Consider the following 5,044-nt stretch of genomic DNA (forward strand, 5'->3'; position numbering starts at 1 on the left):
ATTCAGTTTATGAGTGTGTGTTTACCTTATTTCCAAAAATAGCAGCCATTTATGGGATATCAGTGCATTTCTAGGTAAACGTGATGCTGCACACTTTCTTCCTGTATTTATGTGCAATTTAGTGTGTGTGTGTGTGTGTGTATACATCTTGGTCAGAGAGGGTCTCCCCTCCCCTGCTCAGTCAACCCCCTGTGTGTGTAATCCCTGCCAGCTGTCCCCACAATCTAATCTCTCTACCACGATCAGCTGGGACGTTACACGCACGTGTGTGTGAGCGCGTATGTATGTATGAGGTGGGGGTGGTGTCAAACGGAGAGCATAAATTGTAGCCCGAGCGTGTGCGCAGCGCAGTGTGTGTGTGTCCGTGTGTGTGAACCGCTCATCCCTTGCATACCTGCTCCTTCCCTCTTCCTCTGGATATGTATACATATATGATGTGTTTATATATGTATATGCGCATTCTCAGCTTTTCGTTGTTTTGTTTTTTTAATTTTTTAGTGACGTGCACTGCTGGATTTTCTCAGGCTGATTTTCTCACAGGGGAGAATACTCCTCTTTTTTTTGTTGTTGTTGTTGTTTTGGTTTTTAAGCGGCTGCGGCATCCCAGCACCTGTTTTTCCCTTCCTGCATGCGTGAAAACCTTCCTACCTGCCTACCTCTCCCCTAAACCCCCTCCACCCCACCCCCAGAACATCTCCCCTTGCAATCCCGCTCTCCAGCCCCCAGGAAAAGGAGCTTCAGCTGGGGCAGATAGCTTCGGCAGGACCCCCTGTTCACCCTTGGATGGAGAATAGCGAGAACTGACGGAATTAAGAGAACAGTAAAAACCAGGATATACGCTTGTTTTTTCTCTGCTAGGGCGAGAATGTGAGGAAAAAGAACGAAGCTAAAGATAATTTGCTGCTTAATGTCAATAGTTTTGAAGAAATAGACTGTGCTTCGTGCTACTGGGTAATTGTTGTATGTGATCTGATGCTTGTGGCTGTAACTGATGTGTTTTGAAATATTATTATTATTATTATTATTTTCCAAAATACATGTACATGTTCTCTGTAACGTATGCATTTATCAGCTTCAATGTCATTGTCAGCTTCAACTCATTTTATGTGATGTGATTTTTACTGTATTTGTTTTTACTTGCCGTATAGGTGCTCATATGCTGAGAGAGAGTGAGAGAAATAAAAGACAGAGAGAGAGGTGGGGAGAGAGGGGGAGAGAACAGACTGTCATAGGGAAGCGCTAGCTTTACATTGTGATGCTGGCAGCCGTCTCATCATGGCGGTAGACGTGCTGAATGGACGAGGGGGAGAGCAGAGCATAGCTTTGCATCTTCACTTATCCTTCACGCATTGCTTTGCTGGTCCTCTTTGTTTGGCCGAGAGAGGGAAAAGGTCTAATGGAATGAAACAGAAGGCAAGGTGCCAGGGCTTCTTGCAGAATGTGTACAACAAAAGGTAGATCCTCTTTATCTCTCTCTCTCTATCCCTCTCTCTCTCTTGTAATTTTTCAGGAAATGTATTCGGTACAGAGTCCAGCTAGAATTGTGGGTTAGGTCTGAATGTTTTTAAAAGGGATCTTTTTGTGTATGTGTGTAAAATATGACCATGAGAAACACTGTGTTGCACTGTCATGTATGTTTTGTCCTTAACACACATCTAGGCCAATCGAAGAGGAGAATAATGCAATTGAAATCTTGCAGGCACAGGGAGAATCCTCGGAAAGATGTGCGATAGTGCGTTTGTAAGTGTTTGTGAGTGTGTGAGTGTGATTGTGCACGATTAGTACTTCTTGTTTGGACTGCACTAACACCAGCGAAGCCCACATCAGATGCAGAAGGAGGAGGACAGGTGAGAAGGAAGGAATTTTAGATGAGTACGGAAACATGGTATTGTACTGAAGGACAACAACAGACTATGAAGAATGCATAGGGACCAAATACAGAACCGGCAGAGATACTGAAGTGCACGACTGAACCGTTAGCCATGAAAACAGACCAGACTGCAGAAACAGACTGAACGGAGAGAGTTTGTAGGAAAAGACAAAGTGGACGACGTTCGGAAACTTGGGTTTTTGCTCTTTGTGTTCACAGTGGACCTTGATTTAATTTCAATACAATTAAGGCACGCGGTGAATGCCAAGAGAGAAGCCAACAGCAGCACTCACCTGAGCGACCGATCGACGGGACAAAGTCATGTTTAGTATGGACACTATGGTTGCATACTAGACATCATGTGTGCACAATAAAACAAAAACACTGCACCATCACACTGCCAACCCCTATCTGATATCATGCAACCAGCTAATCCCTTTAAACATGCCAAACACTTAAGTGGACCATCGAATATTCATTAAATTAAACAAAAACACATGAACACGGGCCTAATATGCATATAATGATTAAGGCATGGCTGTATCTCTTCCAAACCATGAGATTATATTAAGTGGCAATGCTGTGCAAAAATCGAAAAATGCAAAGGTTGCATTATGACCTACATTTCACAACACAAGCCATCATTACAAGCAATGGAGTGTAATATGCAAACACAGTGTAGTGGGTATGGGATTAAGGGCTTTAAACATCACCCATAAAATTTGTGCAGATTTTTTTTAAAGACTATAATATTTCACAATTCTCTCATTTCTTACACCACTGCCCAAACCATGTGACGCAGCGAATTAAGAGTAAGATCAGGCGCCTGTTGCAATTAACTACTTAAGTTAAGAAAATCTTAACTAGGGTATTATTAAGGTTTGTTACAAAACTGCTACTGTCCATTTTAAACAGGAGAAGAACATTAAGGTTTGTTACAACCTGCTACTGCCCATTTTAAACAGGAGAAGAGTACAAACACCAACACACAAGGCCTTATGTACCCTGTACCCTAGTTAGGATTTACCCTAAGATTTACCTAATACCCTAGATAAACAACGTCACGTTCCTGCCATTCAAATCAAGCTGGCAGTAATAAATCACCTATCTGCTCTAGGCACGTGGCGCAGATGTTTAGAGGGGTCAAAGTTTACGTATTTATTTATGACTAATGATGAATTTTACTCACAAAAGAAAGGCAAAGAGGGTCTGGAATGAGGCGCTGCCCCTTAGGCTAAATTTCCGTCGATGGAACACAACTGAGAAGACAATAAAAGCAAATATTAATCACTCTGACAGTCATTCAGATTGCATATGACGTTGCTGGTGTTGAATTGTAAGCTTATATAGATTTACAACGAGTGTTTTTCAAACAAACCTTTGAGACGTATTCATTTTTTTCCACACTTCCATATTTGTTCTTATGACGACTTCAAATCTTGATCACCACGAAGGACCATTTTGCACAACAGCATTGCATTTTTGCATGATAAAAAAAATATTTTACAATTGCAGTGTGATTTAGAGGAACGTTATCTTAGACTTTAACCATGTTGAGGTTACGTGCTACACTCGATTCTGCAAACCCATAACGATCAGGAATAAGTTAAATATTTTTGACGTATAACAATTGTATTTTGTATAAAAGAATAATGGATTATTATAAAACGAGAAGCATTTGAATTAAAACATTTCAACAATAGCCTAAAATTTTAGTGTGTCTAGCTATTATGTCTCTGGAAAAACATATTTACAAATAATACGAATTGAATTAATTAATTGTTTTTATTTATTTATTTAGCCCTATAGTATTTCAAAATCCTCTACAAGGAGAAATAAAAAACAGAGATATGACAAATATGCGTGAGGATTAGCAAATGTAAAACATCTTAATATAATTTTAAATTAAGAGCAAATTACAATTAATAAATGTTTTAAATAAATTAATTTTGATGATTTCTTTGTTATATAAATAAATATACAAATAGCCAATGCTTATAAAGAGAAGGATCATTTAAATCTATAAAATGAGACATCATGCGCAAAACTTTGCATAAGTAGGCTATATAATGAATTAGCTTATTCAGATTGTAATCTTTGTAAAAAAAAATCGTGCTATTTATCCGTTTTATTTTTAACTTGTGTTAAACACATTTTATGCAATTGAAAGAACATTTAAAAGGACCCTTTAATATTTTCGTTCTACCTCCATATATACATATTCGTTTGAAATAAATCGGTCCCTCAGTGTAGTACAGAAATGATTTTATTATGTAAATCGCATCTTTTGCAGACATGGCCAGGCGTTACTAATGGCAAAAATACACGCGCGTGCTCTTGATAATGCGCTGAACGCACGCGGCTGTTCGACTGTCAACACACTGATAAACGGAGCCCCTCACCCCGCTCGCAATCTGGACAGCAACGGCAGCCGGATAAAAAGCGATAATACTGTCTGGGGGTACAAGAAGAACCTAAATCGGAAATTCACAATATCTATTGCTCTTAAACCCGAGACTGATTGAGTTCAGGCCTGCATCTCTTTGTTATTCAGCTGCAGCCTGATATCAGCGGCCACACGGATATCATATGATCTAAAAGCCTGAAAATCGCTGCAGACTTTCCTGTGGCCTGCACTGTTATAGCGATTGATCTCAAAGTAGCAAGATAAAGCTATATATCAAGCTTTTTCTTGCTAAAATGAAATGGTTGTAGGCACCCTACAGTTTTAACACCAAAAAAGTTAATCACAATGTAAACACCATCAGGCATGTGCACTATTTAGTTTGCTCTATTTTCAGAGAAGAATGACAGTAGACACATGGACAGACAAGACTGCATCTGTCTTAAACACACGACATCAACGGTTTCAGAGACACGTGCCGTTCCCCTCCCCACCTTCATGCTGTCTGGGGATCCCGAGAGGTTTTGGGGTCCCTGGGGAGAGGGAGGCCGAGGTCAGAGAAGGGCCCCTCAGGCGGCATGATATATAGACAGACAGGAGGTTGAGCCATGTGATGCATCTTATTTCCTCCTCATATGTAAAAAAAAAAACAAAAAAAAAACAAGCATCCTGAATATCAGCACACTACACAAGTATCCTCATTGACAGGTTAATATCTCTTATGCTCTAAATATATACACAAATACATACACATATGGCCATACACACAT

At 39.8% G+C, this 5,044-nt stretch overlaps 1 long non-coding RNA gene across 1 annotated transcript; it reads left to right on the top strand.

Moving 5' to 3' along the window:
- Window positions 1-360: 360 nt before the first annotated feature.
- Window positions 361-3,890, top strand: LOC132112777 (uncharacterized). Its single transcript, XR_009425039.1, has 2 exons — window positions 361-2,749; window positions 2,801-3,890. It is a non-coding gene; the product is annotated as an uncharacterized LOC132112777 (long non-coding RNA).
- Window positions 3,891-5,044: the final 1,154 nt, after the last annotated feature.

The sequence above is a fragment of the Carassius carassius genome, chromosome 32, assembly GCF_963082965.1.
Source record: "Carassius carassius chromosome 32, fCarCar2.1, whole genome shotgun sequence".
NCBI lineage: Eukaryota > Metazoa > Chordata > Actinopteri > Cypriniformes > Cyprinidae > Carassius > Carassius carassius.